The sequence below is a fragment of the Schistocerca serialis genome, chromosome 4 (genome assembly GCF_023864345.2).
Source record: "Schistocerca serialis cubense isolate TAMUIC-IGC-003099 chromosome 4, iqSchSeri2.2, whole genome shotgun sequence".
Classification (NCBI taxonomy): domain Eukaryota; kingdom Metazoa; phylum Arthropoda; class Insecta; order Orthoptera; family Acrididae; genus Schistocerca; species Schistocerca serialis.
Window position 1 is genome coordinate 605,957,468 of NC_064641.1, and position 24,593 is coordinate 605,982,060.

General features: G+C 39.5%; 1 long non-coding RNA gene across 1 annotated transcript; it reads left to right on the forward strand.

Moving 5' to 3' along the window:
• Nucleotides 1-2,463: 2,463 nt before the first annotated feature.
• On the forward strand, nt 2,464-11,553 carry LOC126475407 (uncharacterized). Its single transcript, XR_007586718.1, has 2 exons — nt 2,464-2,688; nt 11,303-11,553. It is a non-coding gene; the product is annotated as an uncharacterized LOC126475407 (long non-coding RNA).
• Nucleotides 11,554-24,593: the final 13,040 nt, after the last annotated feature.

The window sequence follows — 24,593 nt, forward strand, 5'->3', positions numbered from 1 at the left end:
TGCTAAGCTTGCTAGGCTCTTAGCTTCCGGTGTGAATTTCAAAATAAATTCCACACGTCTTATTCTTTCAACAGCCTTAATGCGGTTTTCAATTTCTAGCTTACAGCGTCTTATAACAACAGTTTTACTTTGCAGGATGGCAAACAAGATACCTGTATCCTGGAAAATAGAACTATGCAGCTGCAGTAGAAAAAGTAGAAGTTTGATCACACAGTATACTATTTAGTCCAATTGCTTGATGAAAAGAATTATCATCCAACTCTACATTGTTTATCCCATCATTAAATGCTGATCTCAGGTTTTTATAGTGAAGAATAATGGTCTGTACTGCGCATGAATGAAAGCTTCCCTCTTGTTTCACAAGGACTTGGTAGTTTAAATCCCCTTCCCTTCAGAAGTTCACTTCTTTTCTAGAAAGGAAAAAAAAATGCGCGAAATACTGTAGATTTACCACAAAAATATATACTTGCTTAACTTTTTTACAGGCATAGAGGACGACCTGGTTCAACTTAATGTGCGTAGCAGTGGACAAAGAAAATATGAGGAAACGCTTGTTTCACAATAGAATGGACTCCATAATTTTTCCTTGCTGTCGTATGTTTGCGATACTAATTTATTTTTATCAGTATTCCAACTACTTAGCACTTGCAACAATACAGTGGCTATGACTTGTGTGCCCCGGCCTTTGGATACGTCATAAAACTCTACGAATCCCTCTTGTATTTCTCCTGATTCGTTATTTGCAGAGCAAACAATTACACTCATTTGACTTCTAGTGGAGACAACATGAACTTCGTTCCTTAACAACATCCGTAATACGAGCTATTAATTCTTTCTGTGTATAAGAGGAAATGCCTTTAAATATTCCATAGGATGTGATTTTTCAATTTCTCCAGGCGTATTTTATGATGAAATAAATCTCGGGTGAACAGCCTGGTATGAGTGTGCATAGGACACTCATGCACACTTATACCAGGCTGTGCACCCGAAATTTATTTCGTCATTCCATAGTACGCTAAATAATCTTTCTTCTGCCAAGAAATCCAAATGTTCCAAATTATTTCCATTATATACTGACACTTCAGATTCGTCATGTCCTCGAAGAACCAACTCTTGCCGTACTGAAAAGCAGTCAGTCGAAATAAGTCTGTTCCTTAGACTTCTGTTTCGATCAACTATCTCGTTACGTTTCAAAGCTTCCAGGCGAGTTGCTTGTGACAGATCATGGGCAATTCTTACTGTACATAGCTGATTGTAGTTGCTGTGATATCTGAAATGAAACATTCTTGTTTTTTATCATTCGAAAGAACATTTTGAAGACTCTCCTCGACTACTCCCCACTTACATCATTCAAAACCGTGATTACCCATTCCAAATAGTACATAGTGAAAACAAAAACGTTTTCTCTCACAACGCTCCAACTTAGCCACGGTTTTGAATAGTACCATTGTGTTCGAAACGAATTACAAATTCTCCATACGATTTTTAACAGTCTTGGCGTCGGCTTTCGTTCTTTCACCTGGAGTTTATCTGCCATAGAAAGACGAAAGAACAGTGCAGCCTAAGGTAGTCAGCAATACCGTGGGTTACAAGATAATGAGTTATATATTAGACAACTTACAGTTTTCCTTCCGACAACACAATGGCAAGACAAATTGAAGACGACGCCTCACACGTGACAGGGCACACGAAACATACTTCACTAATCAGTTATCATTACCAATACTTACTACATTTTACCTACAAAATTCATATGCCATGTTTCACCATAAGCATGTTTAGTACTGTTGATATGGAAACCTAAAGACACACTAGGCAACTAGTAACGTTTGCAAAAGATAAGGCTACTAAATGTTAATCTGAGGAACAATGAAAATATATACTTTAATTCCTAGCCTCTTGCAGAAACATCTAATGATGCAGTACATTTATTTTCTATGAATTATGAATGTTTTCTTGTTCTTTGTGTCTTAAATAAAAAAATTAAATTAAGAGTTAATAGTTTCTCAAATGATTCAAGTGACTCCGAGCACTATGGGACTTAACATCTGAGGTCATCAGCCCCCTAGAGCTTAGGACTACTTAAACCTAACTAACCTAAGGACATCACACACATCCATGCCCGAGGCAGGATTCGAACCTGCGACCGTAACGGTATCGCGAGCTGCTTCTTCACTGCAAAGCTAGAGGAGTGATGCGTTATTCTGACGGGTACATATACGAAGTTAAAACGGAAAATATTTGAAAGCACTTACGAGGATACGTGATCAGATAGGATTAAATTCAGTTTGGATGAATTATTCTGGTATTTTTTGGGTAGGGTCAGCCTTAGAGCCTTAATGGACGCTTCGCCACTGCACGTGAAGTAAACAGTCAATCCCCCTTTCCGAGAATCTTTCGTCTACGACTGACCGCTCTACTACTTATCTATGAGCCGCGACCCACACATGTCCGCGACCTGTTGAACCGCATGCGGATAACACTTGACGAGCAGGCGCGATTCCGATTCGGCTCCAGTTTTATCTGGGACGCCATGGCTCGCACCACGTTCGCCCTGCTGCTGTTTGCGCTGCTCGTCGCCACGGTGGCCGTGGCGCTAGTGTCGGCCGGCGGAGACATCCCCAGCAGAGCCAACTGCCCGCTCGGCTACGTCGAACGCAAGGGGCGCTGCGTGTCCAGTGTCACCAAGTGAGTTGCGTCACTTCTCAGTAAACGCAGTTGCCATGCACATCGACTGTAGCCCCTGACTCAATAGCGCCCACTCGGACAGAGCCGTAACACTGGGTTTCAAGCCAGACACCATAAGCATGCAATGTAGAGTTGTCGGTGAGGTTATCTTGCTCACAATGTGATGTGCACAAATCACAGGGCCCGTTTATGACCCAAGCGACACAAGCGACATATTGGGCGACAAGGTAAGAGGGGTACCAGACGCGGGCAAGAGCCAATGGTTTAGACTGAGGTTTTACCGAGATCACAAGGGAAAGCAGCTAATTTCTGGAAGAGCGTGTGGGGTGGGGAGCTGCCAAATTGTATGTGGCTTGTGTAAACTGCCCTGACCACGTTTCATCTGAATAAGCCAATGGCCTCATTAATTCCACTACTTCACTTTTAGTAAAAATGTAATTTAATATGTCTATTTTAGTCATTATGTTCTGGCACCTTTTAAAAACCGGTCATACAGACAACAATTTTCCTCAGTTTTTTGCAAGCCTAGTTTCGCGTGATAAGAGCTGTCAATTCTTTATTTGTGTGGCCATAGTGTCTGTAGTCAGCTTTCAATTAGTAGAAGTATTTAAAAATCTATTTTCTGACTGCTAATAACTTTTTAGCTTCTTCGTAATATCGCAGAAGCTACAGCCTAATAACACATTTATCGATATTGGCAACGAAGTATTTATTGCGTGCACTTTGCTTCCTCTTCTCCTTTCGCGAAGATATTTGAACTTCACTACAGTCAGCTTGTGTCCCTTCTGCTGTAATTTGAACACCATCGACTTAACTCAGCTTCAGCGTTCTGCTAGCTCGTTTCGTAATCCGGGATGGGGCAAATAAAAGTGACCCAGACCATTTGTGGCAGCATTAACGTAGGAGGAAAAGACTTACAGTTACTTCCAACAGGATAGAGCAACTGCCCATGCAACGGACCAAACCTTGGAGCACATTTACACAGTCTTCACGCCTGACAGAGTTGTTTGCAATCGTCCGTCTGGTCACGGCCCTAGCTAGCCACACAGGTGACCTGATTTATCAGTGTGCGAATATTTTGTGTGGGGAGCCCTCTAGTCTAAGGTGAATCGCAACAACACTCATAGTCTTTAAGAATTACAGCAGAACATTTCGGATGGGACTGGAGTAACTCCTGCAGTCCAGCTTGGATGCACCCTCAGCCACTTGCTGACAAGGGCCCAAAAGCGCGAAGACATGAATGGTGGTCACTTTCAGCATCTGCTACACTCAGGTTAGCACTGTATTTCCTTTCCTCTGCTGTGTTTTTGCACCTTGGAACTCTGTTCTCTGAGCCACTTTTATTTTTCACACGCTGTCTTTTCCGTTAATACTTGAGCGCTTGCCCTCCTTTAATTAACTTTAAGCTGCGGGTTTACGTGAAACTGTAGTCCTTGATTTTATGGTCAAAATGTCACCTCTTTACATCAAGCCTGACCCACATGTAAATAACCACAGTCTGACTGCGATAGCTAAAGCTTTAGAGTGGCAAGTGCTTTCGCAAAGCGCAACGGAAGACGGGAAAGTTAACTGGATTTAACTAAGGCAAAACTACAAACAATCCTTTCGGAGGAACATCGGCAACTGAACTTATACCAGAGGCTGAAAATACCGCATGGAGTCATGCTCTGCGCTCGTAGGTAGCACACCACGCCTTGCACATGTCCACCACGGCGATTGGGGGTTCACAGCACTAAGTTACGATACCTGAAGATGGGCGTATAAGAGTCCGAAACCTATCGTGTGATAATGAAAGAACCTTACAACTGTAGCGGTATTTTCGACCTCTGGTAAGACAAAACTGATATTGGAATCTACAATATGAGTCCCTATGCATCTACTGATTCTGTATGTATATCTTTTGTATCTTAACAGATTCAGCTCATGCAAAGCAAATGTTGCTGCCATCTCTGTCCTACGATGGCCAAATAATCTTGAACTTCGGTGCCGGCACGTGTCTCGAAGATCGACAGCGACGTGGACTTATCTTTCAGAGTGAAATACTTATGATCATTGCTTAATGTGCGCTCTTTCACCCCACCTTTAATTACAATTGGGAAGGAACATGTCTGGAGGTATGGAACACATGGGAATATTCATTAAACATAAACCAGGGAGTCGGATAATAAATTCTTAATATCCCTACCGTACTCAAATGTAATATAATTATGAAAGTTAATATAAAAGATAACATACTTAGTGGATAAACACAATAGTACAAACCATCATATGCTTTTACACCCCCAAATGAAACGATGGACAAACGAAGATTAAAATATATTCTTATTACTTCCTGAAACGGGTGTAAGAGCATTAAAATATGTCCCTTTTCACTTTGGATGGTTAAATTAGAAGTGGATACTTATTCTCACATATTCTAAAGAAGCTGAGAGCGCGAACGAAGACCTAACATTCCCCATGCCATAAACGACTACAAAATGTGTTCTGAAAAGAAACCTAGTTCTCCATGAAGGCCATGTAATTTACAATAACGAAAGAGCTAGCAATAGTCTCACCATAATCAAGACCAAAGTCGGTTGAATGTGCCCATTTCACTATCACGGGCATCTATGTCTTTTCACGTCATGAGTCATGAGTACCATGGAGATTGTTCCCTGATGTTTTAACACATGTCTTGTCATCCTGTCTGTTCTTATTCTCAGAGTTTTCCATAGGTTCCTTTCTTCCCCGATTCTGCAGTAAGATTCCTCATAGCTTACCTTATCAGGCCATTTAATTTTCAACATTCTCCTGTAGCATTACATCTCAAGTGCTTCGATGTTCTTCTGTTCCGGTTTTTCCCCAGTGCATGTTTCACTACCATACAATGCTGTGATCCAACTGTACATTTCCAGAAATTTCTTACTCATAACTGAAGCCTTTGTTGGCTACTAATAGGTTTATCTTGGCCAGGAACGCCTTTTGCCTGTGCAAGTCGACTTTTTATGTCCTCCATTCTCCGCCCGTCATGGTTAATTTGCTTCCCAGGTAGCAGAATTCTTTAACCTGCTCTACGATTTTGACGTTAAGCTTCCTTCTATTCCCATTCCTGTTACTTCTCATTATTTCTGTACCAACTACGAAGCAAATCGGAACGTTCTGATGTCATGGTGGCAGGATCGGAATAAGAGTGTTCCTTTGTGCTGTGGCCATGAGGCTTCCAAACTAAAATGTATCGCCCAACATTCTGATTGGCCGAAGCCCGTCACAGCTCGTCCCCCCCCCCCCCCCCCCAACCACCACCAAGGTATGCCTTGCGGTAGCTCCTACTCCAGAGATGCATCGCGTTGGCAGACAGCTCGCTGAAAATCTTGGAGGCTGAGAGACGACTATCGTAGTGCGCATGCATGAATACGCTGACTAAAGACGTTCGCGATGAAGCATACGCCGGTCACCCACTCCTTTCTTCTTTGCACCGTATTCGAATTTACTGATGTCAACAAGCCGTTGCAGCTACTCTCGAAGGCATTTTCCGCAGTCAGTTGCCATGCTTGTACCTCGGGGTAGTTATGAGTATTGCCTTTTACCTGCTACGTGACTGTGCCTAGTCACGTCACCAACTTGCTTCTGGCTAACCTAGGTACCGGTCTGCAGTTCACTTTGTTGCGTATTACCCTCCGGTCTCTGTTGGTCTGCTCTGTTTTGTGAATCAAAATGAGTGAAGAAACTGTTTCATACAATTCACAAAGATCTGACTATCGACGATGTATTAGTCACTATACGGTGAGTACGCAAAATGCACGCAAGCTTTATAAAGGCACTACACATCTAGGACGCGTAGATGCAACTGATACTGTAAAAGGACAAACAACGTGCATTACAGTATACTAGAGTAGATACGTGACTGAATTGAGAGCGTCTTGGTAGACTGTTCACGCACTTCTTCCTTAGCAACTTCACTGAGACATACTGGGAGCAGGGGTGGCAAGTTTCGCATAGCACACAAATCACGTTAGCTGTACCACGCTAATGGCGTTTTGCCGACGACATCAACGACATACAGTGCTAATAAATGTTTTATTATTTCTTCTAGTCTAGTCTGAGGTAGTTTTACAAACTAATACAAGTGCGTAATAGTGCATATTGCAACATCATAAATATAAGTTGTATAACATGATAGATGAAGAGGGATCTCATGATAACCTTAGAGACTAGAAAAAACAGATAATTAAGGGACAGAGTCCTTCGATTGTCTTAAAAAATTGAGTTCCTTGCGTATTTAATAAGCAGACCTGGGATACAGAGTAGTCACTATTCTGATTCCACGTGAACATTGACTTATCCCAGTTCATACAGTGACATTAATGTCGAGACTTTTAGCTCACTCCAAGGCTATATTTAATATTTTCTCTGCACGAATTAACTATGTTCTTAAATGCAACTCTCATTTCAATCACAACTTTATAATCAGGTTTCCAGCCGATTATTGCGATATATTCATTGCAACGTTAAAGCGATAGGAACATGTGTCTGTGAATAACATGTTACATCCTTCCTTAGGACATGGCAAGGTATTCCTTACTTATAACTATTCACATTCTTGTACAAAGGACCATTACTGGAAGCTGTGAATTTGACGTGACCTACTCACAAATGTCAAGACTTTTTTTACATGTTTTTAAAACAAATAAATACAGTACATGTTACAGTGGATTCTTATTTTTAATGAATGCACTTTTGTGCTATATTAATTTTTATGAATCGTCTGCTGCTAATGCCAAAATTTCACAAACATGAATATTTTTGCCTATATATGTGTATGAGGTCGCTGAATCGGTTTCGTGTCCGAATACAAAATTTAAAAAAAAATGTAATAAAACGCAGAATCTTTGTACAGATTAGCTAACAAAGTACGCGATGGTAAAATAGATAGCAAAATTTATCTGATGTTTGACGTTATAAATACTATTTGCCATAATTGATGTTGTGCGAAAATGTTGTGTAATTACAAGGTTTTTGACGAATTTTCCAACATCTACCGATTGACTGCCTGAGACCTGCGTAAATTTTTTCCATTAGTTTGAGAATTTGAGTCATTATTCACGGCATATATACTTCCATGTGACATCATTAAGTGTAAGGTTGTAAATAATATTCAACATATGGAAACACGATTCACACTAATCTTTTTATCTGTGTAGAGGTCATAACAATGCATATCAAATGGAACCCCATACATATGGAATAACAAGGCCGTTGACATGGTATTTTTTCCTATTCGTCGTTAATATCGCATACCAATGTTCGTTTCACACAAAGCAAACAATTTTCTTAACTTTGACACTGATATTCAGCATATTTACCCGCTGTTGTAAAATTTTCTTTGCATATATCAACAGTGAGTATGTTTTCTTCCGCAAATATCGCCTGAAAAGCTTTTGAATATCTTCAAAAAGATGCATGGGTCCATTACAGAAATCAGACTAAGCTACTTCAGTATCATTGTACAAGACGTGATTGTACTTATCATACAAGAAATAGTTGCGCATTTTGGTACAGCCATTGATGGAAAAAATTGTTTCGAGGTCTCTAACCTCTTATGATGTGTGAGGAGTGCCACAATATATGCAGTATAAACCTTAGGACAAAAATGAGCTAATGTAAGTGAGCCTTACAACTGTGTCATTTTTCTTACGTCCATGTCTGAAAGAACAGACACTACCGACGATTCACGACTGCACGAAATAATTCGAAATTAATTCGCTGCATGCGAATACCTTGACGTATACATTATTAGGTTCAGATCTACTACCCTATAAAAACATATACAAATTTGTTCCGTGTCAGTACTTTCTAACGCGGATTTCCCACTTTTGCGGCCGGCCGCGGTGATCTCGCGGTTCTAGGCGCGCAGTCCGGAACCGTGCGACTGCTACGGTCGCAGGTTCGAATCCTGCCTCGGGCATGGATGTGTGTGATGTCCTTAGGTTAGTTAGGTTTAAGTAGTTCTAAGTTCTAGGGGACTGATGTCCACAGCAGTTGAGTCCCATAGTGCTCAGAGCCATTTGAACCATTTGAACCACTTTTGCGAGCGGTCGCCTTTCCAACTTCGGCTGTCCGTGCACACATCCCGGACCGATCCAAATTTCCATACGTCACACTACTACATACTTATATAGTAGGATACTGAATTCATCACCAAATGCTCGCAACATTATTTACATTCCTGCATCTGGGAACCCCAGGTCCAACGCTCACCATTAACAATAAAAATCATAGGATATTCGGCGCTGCTGAGCTGTTTTCATATTTTGTCAAATGGCCGGATGGCCTTCTGTCGTCATTGTCGAGGCAAGTCGTGTGCGCCATCAGTCTATGAAATATGTAACTTCCGTCTGTGTGTTATACTATTTGACTGTTGCTGCGTCGAAGTTTCAGAAACGGAGATTGCGAACCACCCCAGAATTTGCCTAAACGATCTTGGAAAACAGCCATACGCTGGCTAATTGGTGCACAAGACCAACGATCATCTGGCAAGTTAGCGCGCTGAGTGTTAAGCTATACGAAGAGGTCACTATACAAGAGAGGTACATACATGAATTTCAAATACTTTGTCTAGTTATCAGTTTCTGGAATGGCACACGGAAGCAATCGGAATGCGTGTGGTGCCGCAACTCACAAGTAACGATGACGAATTGTCGTCCACGAAGTCTGACACGTCGAAGGTGAAACAAAGGTAATTTCACGGTGGACTCTGTGGCATAGCTTTGGCTAGTGGGCACCAATCAATCCCCTAAACATGATGTACTGGAAGAGAGCTTAAAAGAGTTTGCTAATAGCCTCTGAGTATTTTATTGCATTGGAACGTGCAAAGAGGCTGCCGAGTTTTACCGTGTGAACACCCATTCTATTAAGGAATTGATAAATTATTCCACTCCATTTTATTCTGAAACTACTGAGGAATTTTGACCATAAGCTGATTGGGCATCCAATATCGCGATACAATACAAAATTTTCAGACACGCGTTGTACGAGCACCACACCTTCATGTGTATGTTTTTAGAAATGAAATAATTCGATGAAATCTTATAATATGTTGAAGGTTGGCGGAGGTATGACTAATGATTTGCAAGAAGAATTTTCTGCTCTGCGTTAACATAATGAATAACTTAGCACACCCAGAGAAAAGCATTCACTCACACGCACTGACACACACATTCATCTACACTACGTTACATTCAACCGAGCACAAACGTATAATGCAGTAGCTGAAAACAAAATGTCTATCAAAATTGCGGGTAGCTGATACGATACTGAGAAAGACTGTGTTATTTTTCAGAACGTGATGTTATCAAACTATTTTGTGAAGCGAAAACATAATCTTTTAAAATGAATTTTGTGGTCCACCTAGCATTAATGAATCTAAATAGCACTGTACAATGCAACAATTTCACATCAATGTAACAGGACGAGTTCTTTCGACCAGGTTAAGTTTTTCACAAGACATGTAATTTTTTATGTTGCGTTAGTCATTAACATTCTGACACCACTGAGAACAGTTTGCTTTTGAAACTTTAAGAAAGGTCGGGAGCGCACTTCATAAAGTTGTATAACTCACCTGTGGTGTTGGACTTACGGATTTGGTAGCAGCTGACGTAAAAGTAGCGTATTGGCACTCTCTCACAGTGCCTTTTGTGTAATGTTATGGCTAATAGTATATGGTATTACACATCTTTTAATACAGTGCCACTTCACCCACAATGAACCACATTTCTTTTGTGGTGAACACCGTATTACAACGTACCGTCATTTGCACACATCGCTGGCCACTGACACTCGATGCAGACTGTGCGCCTCCATGTTCAACAACAAACAATATCTCTGATCTACGTAGTGTAGCTCTCTTTTTCTCTCGGTCTCTCATTCTCTCTCACATGTTAATTTTTTTTATAAAGGAATATTGCCTTCCATATTACAAGTTTTATCATTTGCATATCTTTTTGTTTGGTAAAGAGCTGTAAATGTAAAATAAAAAGTAATAAAAGTAATAACCAAATAAATAAAACTATAATTTTGCACTGACGTTAAAAAAATTGATGCATATGTGAAATGTTTCAAAATAAATTATATATCTAACTGAGAATGAAAAGAATGAAAAATTAAATATTTGTTAACACCTCTAATTTACTGACCATTACAAATGCCACGAGACTTTCATCTGCTCAAGTTGCCTATGAGCCGTATTTACTTTAAATGAATGACTACTACTGTCAGCGCTCTTGTTGACACCAAAGAAACGTCCTCGTTCTTCCATCTGAATCAACTGCGAAGCTGCCAAGAGCGGACGTACGTGATACATAAAAATGAAAGCTATTGTCATTTTGACAGTAACGTTCAAAAGTTACAACGCCTGAGATTCGTTCTAGTAAGCAACACTGTAAGAGAATACGAAAAGAGACTGACCTCATGCTCCGACATCTACTCTGTAAGATGAATAACAAATGTTCCGCAAATCTCTGGGCAAAAATATGCTTGTTAACAGACAGCTCTTTCAATTAAGTTTTTATCGAGACATTTAAGCTCTTTTTCTTTCAAGTTGCCTTACAAGGACTAATATTTTTGCTATCTTTTTCAGGGTGGTGGAGGTATCTACGAAGAAGCCCTGAACATGTGATGCAGTTAATCCTTTGCAAATTGAAAATCGATCGCAACTACCCAATATGTCATCTGACGGTGAGGAGTGTACAGGCCTGTCACTGAGAAATCTCGTGGACAGTAATTGTGTTCGAAGTATCTCCGAAGAAATTTTCGAATAATATGTTCGAAAACAAATTTGATTTTATGTGTATGCATCATTTCTTTGATAATTAAAGTACGTTAATGAAACGTGGTGTATGTCATTTTTCTTGCTGTGCAGTCAGTGGCGCATACCCCTTATTTATTTGTTATAAAGTGGCAACATTACATGGGAAACGCGTAACAAGTTTTTCACTCTTCGCAATATTTAACCTGAAAAGGAACAAATTAGAATATTTGTAAAAATGTAGTTTTGTAGAAAATTAGACTCTAAGTAATCTATGTTTAAAGTCGGCGTTGTTGAATTCGATGAAGGGAACAATGTTTTTACCAGAATGGGGATAATGTGGTACAATCAAACCTTGATATATCGAATCTCTAGGGTAGGCAAAATTCATTCGATATATCGAGGGATCGATAGAACGGGATTTCGGGAAAAAATACTTTACAACCTATGGTTTTTTATTGCTGCAGTTCTATTTTTTTCGCATTTGTATGTAATACAGGCCTACGTTTAGTTTTGATAATGTAAAAAGGAAATCGAGATAGATTGTTATGCATACTGTTTTATTATTTCTGAAGTAGATAAAAATTATGAGTATGAAATAAAATACTATCATCTTCAAAAAATTAAATTCAATAAAAGAATATGCCGTACATATATAAAGACTTACAGAAATCATTGACTTTAAGAGTAATCTGTAATTTTGGCTTCCTGTACACTTTTGGTTACCTCTGAGTCAACTACATTGTTTATGACTACGATAACTGAGAACACATTACGCTCTACCTTCTCACATTTCTCATCGTAGGCTCTGATTGTGTGGAGAGGCTCTCTGGCCGGCCACATCACGAAATCTTCAAAACGAATGTCGATATCCAACAGCGATTCCACTGTATGACCTAGCAGTAAACCTGCAAATGAAGTGACGGAGGATGTTTTGTATTACTTTTTAATTAAATTTAAAGAGGAAATATTACAGACTAATCAAGAATGGGATCGAAAAGATCGAGAATTTTAAGACGAAATCGAAAAGGCTATTAAATCCTTAGAGGCTGAAAATAAGGAAAGAGACGATAGGTTGGCTAAGTAACTCGAGAAACTGAGACTGGACTTACAGTCAGCGAAACGTAAACATGATACCTTACAGGTATCGGTAAATACTTTAGAGAAGGATCTGAAAGAGATTCGTAAAGAGCAGTCTGCCGTGTCGGATAGAAGAGATGATCTAATGACCAAAGTGAAAGACCTACAGTTAACAAGTCAAGGGTATATTAACGATTGTTTAATGGGTCAGACGAAAAAGACTGAGGAAGAAATGTCCGAGTGAATAGAGACCAAATTAAAGGAGGTATGATCTCAAGTACAGAGCGCCGTAGAGTCAGTTAGTAAATCGGTCAAGCAGGAATCATCGATTCTCAGAAACACTGAAACCAAAGAACAATTTAAAGCTGAGTTTCAGAATATTAAAGAAAAAGTAATCTGAGAAATTCCCGCTTGGCAGAGTCAAGTCAACTATCTATTATCGCTGATGGAAGGCGAGTCAACCGAGTTAAAATAGCTGGACAGATTGTCCGATCAGCGTTCACCCATCAATCCAGAGATAAAGAAAAGGAGGTGGAACGGCTGCTGGGAGAAATTGGTTAGCAGTAGCGAAGATTCAGATTACAGGAATCGACATTTTGACCGTCGAAGTGCAACTTCATTGGCAAAGGTCGAAAATAGTCTATCTAAAGCTAGGAAATTCCATACGTTTTCAAAAGAGAAAAATTCTGATCGCCCTATAGTGTTGATGAAAAGTTTTCGAAAAGTGTTTCCTAAATCCTCGAATTAACAGGGCAAAATTTTGTTTATAGTGTTGAAAACCATTGGTGAAGTCCCACTATGGGCATATGAGGCGGCTGAGACTTTGAAACTTCTTTATTTAAATGCGTGTGCCTGTACTTAAATTGCTGAATGACTGAGAAGATGAAACTTGTATGTTGTTTGATTCTGAAAGAGCTGAGTAAAACTGAACGTACTGAGCCTACTTTCCCTTTACTTTTTCTTAGCATGTCAATACTGACCCACAATATTCTGGCGCAACGCGATATGCCTGCCCAAAAAAAAAAAAAAAAATCAGTTACAACCTGACTTCTAATAATCTCTAACTAATAAGAAATCTTAACAATAACATATACATTTCAATAAGCACTTACCTTGCAAAGAATCATGAATAATTTTACATCTCCAAGTCGGATACTTCCAGATCGTTAGCCTACGCTAACACTTCAGACCTCTACCCTCCATCAATGCTAACTTCTCACATCTAACACCCATCACTGCTAGCCGTTCACCTCCAACTGCCCAACAGTACGGTACTTCCGTCACTGCTGGCGACTAACTTCCAACTGCGCAACACTACTGATGATTAACTTCCAACAACAAGTCCACACAGAAGCATACCGACAATCCTTTCCACGAACAATACGAGACTGGAATAGAAGGGCGAACCGATAGAGGTACCTAAGGTACCCTCCGCCACAAACCGTCAGGTGGCTTGCGGAGTATGGATGTAGATGTAGAACCAGCCACAGAGTCTCTTACAAAGAAACTGCAGTCAGAGATCCAATGCAAAACGCTACACAGCTCTGCCAACACAGAAGCAGTCCACTTACAACTTGTACGTCATGCTATGCGTTTGAAAAAACCATTTATTGAGAAGTACTGGTCGAAGAGTAAACAAAATAGATTAAGGAACGAGATTTATAGTCCAGAATTTTATAGCCCGAAAAACGGCACATTTCTGAAGTATTTCGAAAGGTACATAAATAAGACCCGATACTGGGATGAACCATGGGGACGTTTTAAGAATTCTGAAGGGGGAACTGCCAATGCCTGCGAGTGAAACTAATTATTGTACCCGACGATGACTTAGATCAGTTCTTGTTGTAATAGACTCGCTAGAAACAATCCAAGAGCAAGGGGACGCTAGGTAGTTCGGCAAATCAGATGTATAATACGTATAACATGAATCTGTACTATATATACCACGGTAAAAGTTGCAATGAAAACAATCTGAACGGAAAATCGCAATATAACGGTAATACGAATAATCGAAATTGCCACAACAATAATCAGTGTAATGGCGATCATTCGGGAAATAGAAGGTCCAGTTCACATGATCACCAGTAGAGTACTGGCAATAACAAAACAGTGCTATCCACAATCATAGTAACAGGCATTATGGACAGAGACCGAGCGACAGTAATAGCGGTGCATTCAACGAGAAGCGAAAATGTAACGATTACAAATGCCACCAGAGAATAATAACATGAGACATGTTCAATAGGGTCACCAATCGGCCGTTCCATGGACAGCGTCTGCAAATATAATATAGACGTGTGGGCAATACATCCCACCTCAAATGATAAGCAAAACTGAAAATAGGCCGTGTAATCATGAACGTGATTGGGCGGCTCAGGACCATGAAGTACGAGTGGTAATTGCAGAGGAACCGAATAATGACAGGTCAACTGAATCAGCAAACTAAAGTCACCCTCTTTACGACTGCCGGAAGTGCCTTAGAGGAAGGTGAAACGTTATTGGAAGTAAGAGTGCTAAGATGCAACAATGGGATGGACATTTGAGAAAAATTACTAGAGAATCCGAGTGGACGTGGAATGAAACCTACCGAAATGGTACAGGCAACGGTCGAAGTTGTAATAAATGACGAACCTGTAAATATCCTGCTAGATACTGGAGCGACTTTTGGTGTGATGAGCGTTCGTCTGTTCAAACAACTGAACAGTAAGCAAAAATTGTCTGTCTTTCCAGTTTCAAACTGTACGTTTCCAGGTGGGTTGAGTACTCATTCCATTCCTGTGAAGTATCAGGTGCAGGAAGAGTTGATTACACAAGGCGAAAGGCTATGAAGCACGTTCTTGCTAGCTGCACACTATTCTATCCGTGCATCTGTGGCTGGGATTTTCGGCACAAAAATTCAGTAATTGACCTCTTAAAAAGGGATATGCACTCTAGCCAATGACAGGAAAGTTATTGTTTTGAAGGTGGTGAGGAAATTGGAATTGTGTGACAGTTTCTGCCAGAGAATAAAGACAAATTGTTTAGGTACTAATATATTGTATTTAATTGGCTGTTGTGGACTATTTCGTTTACCAACAGACAACTCATTGGACGTTGAAAAAGTTATCCAGAATAAAGTAGCCGAAAACTGAATACTAACTGAAGTACAGAGGAATGAAGTAGCAAGCTTGTTAAAGGAATATTTGGAGGTCTTCGATCAGAAGCCTGGTGTGATCAAGGATTATGTTTATGAGATGGATGTCTACCCACGCCAAACTTATTGTAACGCCTTTTATTCCACTCCGCGGGCCAAGAAGGAAAGGATCAGAAAGGAAATTAGGAAAATATTAAAATGGGGCAATATCGAACCATCTAATTCTCCATATAGTAGTTCCTTATTAGCAGTAGTCAAATCTGACGGGAGTATTTACCTCATGTTGGATGCAGGGGATATAAACAAAATTATTAAACCAGTACGAACAAGACCCGAAAATCTCGAAGAATTACTGCAAGACTTTCATGGTCTGAACTATTTAAACTCGATCGATTTAAGCTCTTCATATTGGCAGTTACCTGAAGAACCTACGAAATACACAGCCTTTATTTTTGCAGGTAGGAATTACCACTAAAAAGTTTGCATTAAACGCAAGAGGTGGTGTTTTTATTGCAGCTTTGGATACTGTACTAGGACTGCATTTGTTAGAGAAGATGATTTATTAACTGCAACCTCGACGTGGGAAGAGCATATTGACTTATTAAGAAGAGTACTCGCTAAATTTAATAATACAGCATCACAGTGAACATGACGAAATCTAAGTTTGGAAGGGATATATTAAAATTTTTAGGACAATAATTTCAACCGAGAAGATAGTACCGAACCCAACAAAGTTGGAAGCAATTAGACATTTCCCATATGCAAGAAATAAAAGACAATTAAAGTCATTTATGGGACTAGCATCGTTCTTTCAAAAATTTCTAGCGAATCGATTACTAAACAACATTGACTTATTAAATTTGCTAGAAAAGAACGTAACCTCTCAATAGACTACTCATTGCAGCACAGTTTCCGATAAAATCAAAGAAGTAGTAGTTAATTCTGTTGTGTTAACTCATCCGGATACGACAAAAGGTTCTGGAAGATATCAATATCATTTCACACCTAATCCGACTGTGAGAGGGCTTATACGACCACCGAGTGGGAAATTTTATTAGCTGTGTGGGCGCTGCGTAAATTCTGAAATTTTGTATATGGCAAACCGACCATTTTGTATTGTGACTATAAGGCCATCACATATTTAATGACCTGTTACATTCAAGGCTAATGAGGAGGGCATTGCTGCTGCAGGAATATCGGATCGATATTAGATACATTAAGGGAAAGGATAATGTAGTAACCAAGGACTAACCGATGAAGACAGTATAATTGAAATTAACCAGAACCTTAGAGTCATGCTGTTGAAGAATGTGCAGTTCCGAAACGACTACAAATATATCTATAAAAATTTAACAGTCGTACAAGATCAAAGATGCGAAATGGAATTGCATCTTAATCGCTTGAAAACAGGTGAAAAGGATCATCGATTGTTCAATTATAAATTACATTCGGGAATCCTGTTTCATCTAGCGAACATCAACAAAGTAGGATGGAAAGTGTACAAATCCGAAAAAAATATCTACGAATCCGAATGGCATATACACTACTCCTAGGAACATTTTAGTGCTCCTAAGTGTAATGATAAAATCGAACAATATTGTTTTTTTCCTAATATAAAACGAAAAGTACAAGAAATTCTTAATGTGTGCACCCTATGTCAAAAGGTAAAACCTATTAATTACAGCACTAAGTAAGTACTACACCTAATTGCTGCATCAGAACCTTTAGCGATAGTATCTTGTGATGTGATTTGGTCTCTTAAATATGTAATTGCCGTTCATGATTTGTTTTAAAAATACGTTAAAACGTACCTAACAAGGATTACTGAAGTTAAGCCAAAGTTGCATCACCTAATTAAAGATTACATATGTAAGGTTGGTATGTCAAGTGCTGTTCTCACAGATAATGCATCATATTATACCAGCAAGCCTCGGAAGGATTGTATCGCAAAATTAGACATAAAGCACTCCTTGATGTTAAAATAGGACAACGTTCCCAGCCGGCCAGTGTGGCCTAGCGGTTCTAGGCGCTTCAGTCTGGAATCGCGCATCGCTACAGTCGCAGGTTCGAATCCTGCCCCTGGCATGGATGAGTGTGATGTTCTTAGGTTAGTTATGTTTAAGTAGTTCTAAGTTCTAGGGGACTGATGACCTTAGATGTTAAGTCCCATAGTGCTCAGAGCCATTCGAACCATTTTTGAACAACGTTCCTATCCTCATCTGAGATTCCTTCTTCGTGTCAATATTCTTTGAAGAGGTCACTTGAACTTTAATTTTATTTAAAATGATAGCTCTACTTGAGAGCAAATACTCTTGACAATATTTTATTTAAAATGATTTCTTTATAGTTATCTAAAAATAATTTAAATTGTTGTACTGTAAAATTCATTGTAATTGTTGTATATAAAATTAAGTAAACTTTTCCAAACTGAATATCAGAACATGAAGGGCAATATGTGGCGTTTTTTGTAACAAAAATTTCACACATATACCTATGTATATGCTTTTGTCCTTCTTAAATCTTGGTATCTTGATTTGTAATTTTAACTTTTGTGCTTGTATCTTATGCTATATATTATGGTTGTGTTCTGGACCTCACCATTTTTGATGTCTAGAATTTTGGTTTTCTTCCTTTGTACAAACACACAGACTATTTAAGTTTGTTTTCAGCTTTCAGGAGCATGTTTGGGCTAGTTTGTTATCTTATGTTATACTGCCTATTATGCTAGTTTATTTTTAAACCATTATTTGTTGCCACATGACAACACCTACATCTGGGCATCATTTTCAGTGATGTGAGGGGTGGTATTCACGGAAATATATGAGGAATCTGTCTTCTGTTTTTCTGCTTTCATAACATGTTGTAAGTTTTCTTGTGCCTTTTAGACTATGTCATCCATGTGATGATCACCCAACTGGTTTACCTGCTTTTCTTATGCATATGTTTGTATCACTGGAATCCTCATTATCTGTGTCATATGTTGACTTGAACCAGAGATTTCAGGAATGGTCCAGGAAGCAAATCTGCAACTTGATCACCTTTAAATTGTATATATTTATCTGATTTTTCGTGACCCATTTAGACTGAGTGCTAGTACTTTTGAATGACATACTTGGCCAAGATTAGGTCGAGTAATGCACACTTTTTGTACCATAATATATGTGAAGTTACTGTATTCTACACACTATATGGAAAATTTAGAATTTAAAGTTAAATTTACTGTTATGACATACAGCTTTCCTTCTAAAAATATATGTTTTCCAAGAAACTTTAAGATGACACTGTGATGCTGTATATCCTGTGATCCAGATTGAAGACTATTATACATACACTGAGACTATACTCATATAACACAAAGATGATAATTCTGATCTAAACACTTTATACAAAGCCATTACATATGGTAATTGTTCTTACACTTACATATACTGTTGGGTTAGAGGCACACTTGAGATGTTAGGTAAGTGTCAGTCTGAGCAAGTGTTTTGTTTCACAGGAATGTCCTGTTTGGCCCATTGTGAGGTCGAGGTTGGTCTACCTTTTTGTTTTCATACTAGACTTGTCTGTTACCTTTGAAATTCTGCATATGCAGCTGGAGCAAAACTATCCAATTTTAGGATATTAATGTGATATATAATATGATGATTATGCTTATCTAGTTCAATATCTTGATACTATTTCCTATTTATATATATTATATCCACAACATGTTTTGTGTAGTATTGTGGTCAAATGACCTATTTTGTGAATACTTACTGAAGTGAAAAATGAATTGTATAGAAAATCGACTTCATAAATGTACATAAATGACAGAAATTTTTGTTTATTGTATGTGATGTCCACCATTAGAATCGAAAGTTATACAATGTGTGGTTTCAGGTACTGAAAACAGTTTTGACAGCAGTGCCAGTAATGGACTGTAGCAGGTGGAGATCCAACCAGAAGAAATAACTTACAAAGGTAAATGAAATTTTAGGATGAATGTAAAAATGTAACTTGTGTTGCTTAGATAGAACTCCTATATTACATGTTTTTGAACTTTATTTGACTCATAGATTGGGGGTATCTCATATATGCTTTTAGGATGCTTTTTTGTAATTGGTAGCTCATGTTGTTGTTGTTTTGGTCTTCAGTCCTGATACTGGTTTGATGCAGCTCTCCATGCTACTCTATCCTGGGCAAGCTTCTTCATCTCCCAATACTTACTGCAACCTACATCCTTCTCAATCTGCTTAGTGTATTCATCTCTTGGTCTCCCTCTACGATTTTTACCCTCCACGTTGCCCTCCAATACTAAATTTGCGAACCCTTGATGCCTCAGAACATGCCCTACCAACTGGTCCCTTCTTCTTGTCAAGTTGTGCCACAAACTCCTCTTCTCCCCTATTCTATTCAATACCTCCTCATTAGTTACGCAATCTACCCATCTAATCTTCAGCATTCTTCTGTAGCACCACATTTCAAAAGCTTCTATTCTCTTCTTGTTCAAGCTATTTATCGTCCATGTTTCACTTCCATACATGGCTACAATCCATACAAATACTTTCAGAAACGACTTCCTGACACTTAAATCAGTACTCGATATTAACAAATTTCTCTTCTTCAGAAACGCTTTCCTTGCCATTGCCGGTCTACTTTCTATATTCTCTCTACTTCGACCAACATCAGTTATTTTGCTCCCCAAATAGTAAAACTCCTTTACTACTTTAAGTATCTCATTTCCTAATCTAATTCCCTCGGCATCACCTGAATTAATTAGATACATTCCATGATCCTCGTTTTGCTTTTGTTGATGTTCCTCTTATATCCTCCTTTCAAGACACTGTCCATTCCAAACTGATCTTCCCTGAGGTAGGCGTCTACCAGTGTTTCCATTCATCTGTACGGAATGCGCGTTAGAATTTTTCAGCTGTGACTTATTAAACTGATAGTTCGGTAATTTTCATATCTGTCAACACCTGCTTTCTTTGGGATTGGAATTATTAGATTCTTCTTGAAGTCTAAGGGTATTTCGCCTGTCTCATACATCTTGCTCACCAGATGGTAGAGTTTTGTCAGGACTGGCTCTCCCAAGGCCGTCAGTAGTTCCAACGGAATGTTGTCTACTCCCGGGGCCTTGTTTCGACTCAGGTCTTTCAGTGGTCTGTCAAGCTCTTCACGCAGTATCGTATCTCCCATTTCATCTTCATCTACATCCTCTTCCATTTCCATAATATTGTCCTCAAGTACATCGCCCTTGTATAGACCCTCTATATACTCCTTCCACCTTTCTGCTTTCCCTTCTTTGCTTAGAACTGGGCTTCCATCAACGCTCTTGATATTCATACAAGTGGCTCTCTTTTCTCCAAAGGTCTCTTTAATTTTCCTGTAGGCAGTATCTATCTTACCCCTTGTGAGATAAGCCTCTACAACCTTACATTTGTCCTCTAGTCATCCCTGCTTAGCCATTTTGCACTTCCTGCCGATCTCATTTCTGAGACGTTTGTATTCCTTTTTGCCTGCTTCATTTACTGCATGTTTATATTTTCTCCTTTCATCAATTAAATTCAATATTTCTTCTGTTACCCATGGATTTCTACCAGCCCTCGTCTATTTACCTACTTGATCCTCTGCTGCCTTCACTACTTCATCCCTGAAACCCACTACAACCTCTGGTTTCGTTAGTTTATCAAGGTCCCATCTCCTTAAATTGTCACCTTTTTGCAGTTTCTTCAGTCTTAATCTACAGTTCATAACCAATATATTGTGGTCAGAGTCCACATCTGCCCCTGGAAATGTCTTACAATTTAAAACCTGGTTCCTAAATCTCTGTCTTACCATTATATAATCTATCTGATACCTTTTATTATCTCCAGCGTTCTTTTATGTATACAACCTTCTTTCATGGTTCTTGAACCAAGTGTTAGCTATGACTAATTTATGCTCTGTGCAAAATTCTACCCGACGGCTTCCCCTTTCATTTCTTACCCCCAATCCATATTCACCTACTATGTTTCCTCTTCTCCCTTTTCCTACTCTCGAATTCCAGTCACCCATGACTATTAAATTTTCGTCTCCGTTCACTACCTGAATAATTTCTTTATCTCATCATACATTTCATCAATTTCTTCATCATCTGCAGAGCTAGTTGGCATATAAACTTGTAGTACTGTAGTAGGCGTGGGCTTTGTGTCTATCTTGGCCAAAATAATGGGTTCACTATGCTGTTTGTAGTAGTTTACCCGCACTCCTATTTTTTTAAATTAATTATTAAACCTACTCCTGCATTACCCCTATTTGATTTTGTATTTATAACCCTGTATTCAGCTGACCAAAAGTTTTGTTCCTCGTGCCACCGAACTTCACTAATTCCCACTATATCTAACTTTAACCTATCCATTTCTATTTTTAAATTTTCTATCCTGTCTGCCCGATTAAGGGATCCGACATTCCTCGCTCCGATCCGTAGAACGCCAGTTCTCTTTCTCCTGATATCGACATCCTCCTGTGTAGTCCCCACCCGGAGATCCGAATGGGGGACTATTTTACCTCCGGAATATTCTACCAAAGAGGACGCCATCATCATTTAACCATTCAGTAAAGCAGAATGGCCTCGGGAAAAATTACGGCTGTAGTTTTCCCTTGCTTTCAGCCATTCGCATTACCAGCACAGCAAGGCCGTTTTGGTTAGTGTTACAAGGCCAGATCAGTCAATCATCCAGACTGTTGCCCCTGCAACTACTGAAAAGGCTGCTGCCCCTCTTCAGGAACCACACGTTTGTCTGGCCTCTCAACGGATACCCCTCCATTGTGGTTGCACCTACGGTATGGCCATCCGCATCGCTGAGGCACGCAAGCCTCCCCACTAATGGCAAGGCCCATGGCTCGTGGGTAGCTCATATCACAGTAAAAGTTTGATTGAGGTTGTTTGTCTCTAAACTATTCAAATGGTTCAAATGGCTCTGAGCACTATGGGACTTAACTTCTAAGGTCATCAGTCCCCTAGAACTTAGAACTACTTAAACCTAACTAACCTAAGGACAACACACACATCCATGCCCGAGGCAGGATTCGAACCTGCGACCGTAGCGGTCGCGCGGTTCCAGACTGTAGCGCCTAGAACCGCTCGGCCACCTCCGCCGGCTCTAAACTATTAATGATATACCTTTATAATTTTACATGTTTTGGGTGTTACACATATTACTCATGATTTCTCTTACATAATTTAATGATTTAATGGTTTTGGTGCTTCACACCACCAGTATCTCACTATTTTTGGTATTTACACCTGTATTTGATAGCATAGCTCTGAGTTCTGTATTGTAACACTTTTCCAAATTGTCTATATTCCACCTTCAGGATTGGAGAAGAGCATTTCATTAACCATTGATTAGTTAAACCTCTTTGGGAGGTACTGAAATGGGACACCTTCCCATCCCTATCTGAAATTACTTCCTCACGTCATCACTCTGTGAAGAATTTATTTTAGCCCGAATTTTTAACTTTTCGGACTTTATACTGTTACATCTATACCTGTTCCAGTAGCAAAGTGCCCCTTAACATTAATACATATGAGTTTACTATAACAGATTAAATTTCGCATTAATATGCTTTCCAATTTATATTAGCGGCTACGAGGAGTAAGTCATTTGTTAATAATCGAACTTTGAAATTTAGTGATATGAACTATGCAACCATGTTGCACCACATATTCATGAAATTTACTTCTCTTCTATTTATTCGTAATGATTATTTAAATTGATGGTTCTACTTTAGAGCAAATCAAAATACTCCTAACAATATTTTATTCAAAATGATATGTTTATATTTAATTAAAATATAATTTAAATTGTTGTACTGTAAATTTCATTGACATTGTGTATGAAATTAACTTTTCCAAACTGAATATAAGAACATGTAGGGCAATATGTGGCCTATTTTTATAGGTGACGAAAGTCATCTAATGACTTTTAATGTACCATTGCAGCCCTGTGGAGTCCACACGACCCAGGTCTTTGGTAAAGATGCCAAGATGTAATGATTAGCGTCCTTATGAGTCGTGCATACACAACTCTCTCTCTTAATGATGGACTTCGCTGTCCAACAGGTCGTTACACATCTCAGTGAGTGCTTTGACACGTCTCTACAGCAACCCATGTAAGCAGTAGCTCTCAGAAGAACATCTGAGTAGGCAAGGCTCTGTTACAACTGTAAGTCGTTGCAGTCTCGTCATTAGTGTAGCGATTCTTGAAGGCCTGCTGGTCTTAGCTGGAAGACTACAGCCACGGTCCCAGCTGCAAATTCACTTGAATTGTCCATCACGCTCACGTTTAGTGAGTGGTCACCTTACAAAGCCACCCTGAAGGATGCTCATCATCTGCGTAGGCAGCGAGAAAGGCATTCTCGTTCGCTCCATCTGCTTCCTCATGTGTTCCAGCTTTGCCCCGTCATACTTAACACGTTAAAAATGTGGGATCATAGATCGATGCCACCCTCATTGGTGTGTCACAGTTGCCAACGGAAATGCACGTATCCGACAGACGCCGATACGGTAGCACGGGGACCGAGCGGATCCAACAAAGCCAACTGAGCTACGCCTTCAGCGGCCCAGACTACAAATGCCTTCTGCCGTCACGATATAGGATGGCCGGCGGCAGCTATAAAGCCGAGTGTCATACGGGATCCACCCGTTGAGCCGAGGTCGAAAAAGGCCAATGACGTTTATGGCATTTGACGTCACACGTATTGTGTACCTTGCAACCACAATATTGGCTGCTAATGGCAACTGGGGGCAGGACTGGAGGTATCCAATGATGAGCTCGGCATGAGGCTACAGAGGTAGTTTAACTGCTTAGTCGACCAGTAACACCCAATAGTGCTACTGTGCTAGTGGCGTTGATACAAAGCAGAGCAATGGGAACGGTAAACGAA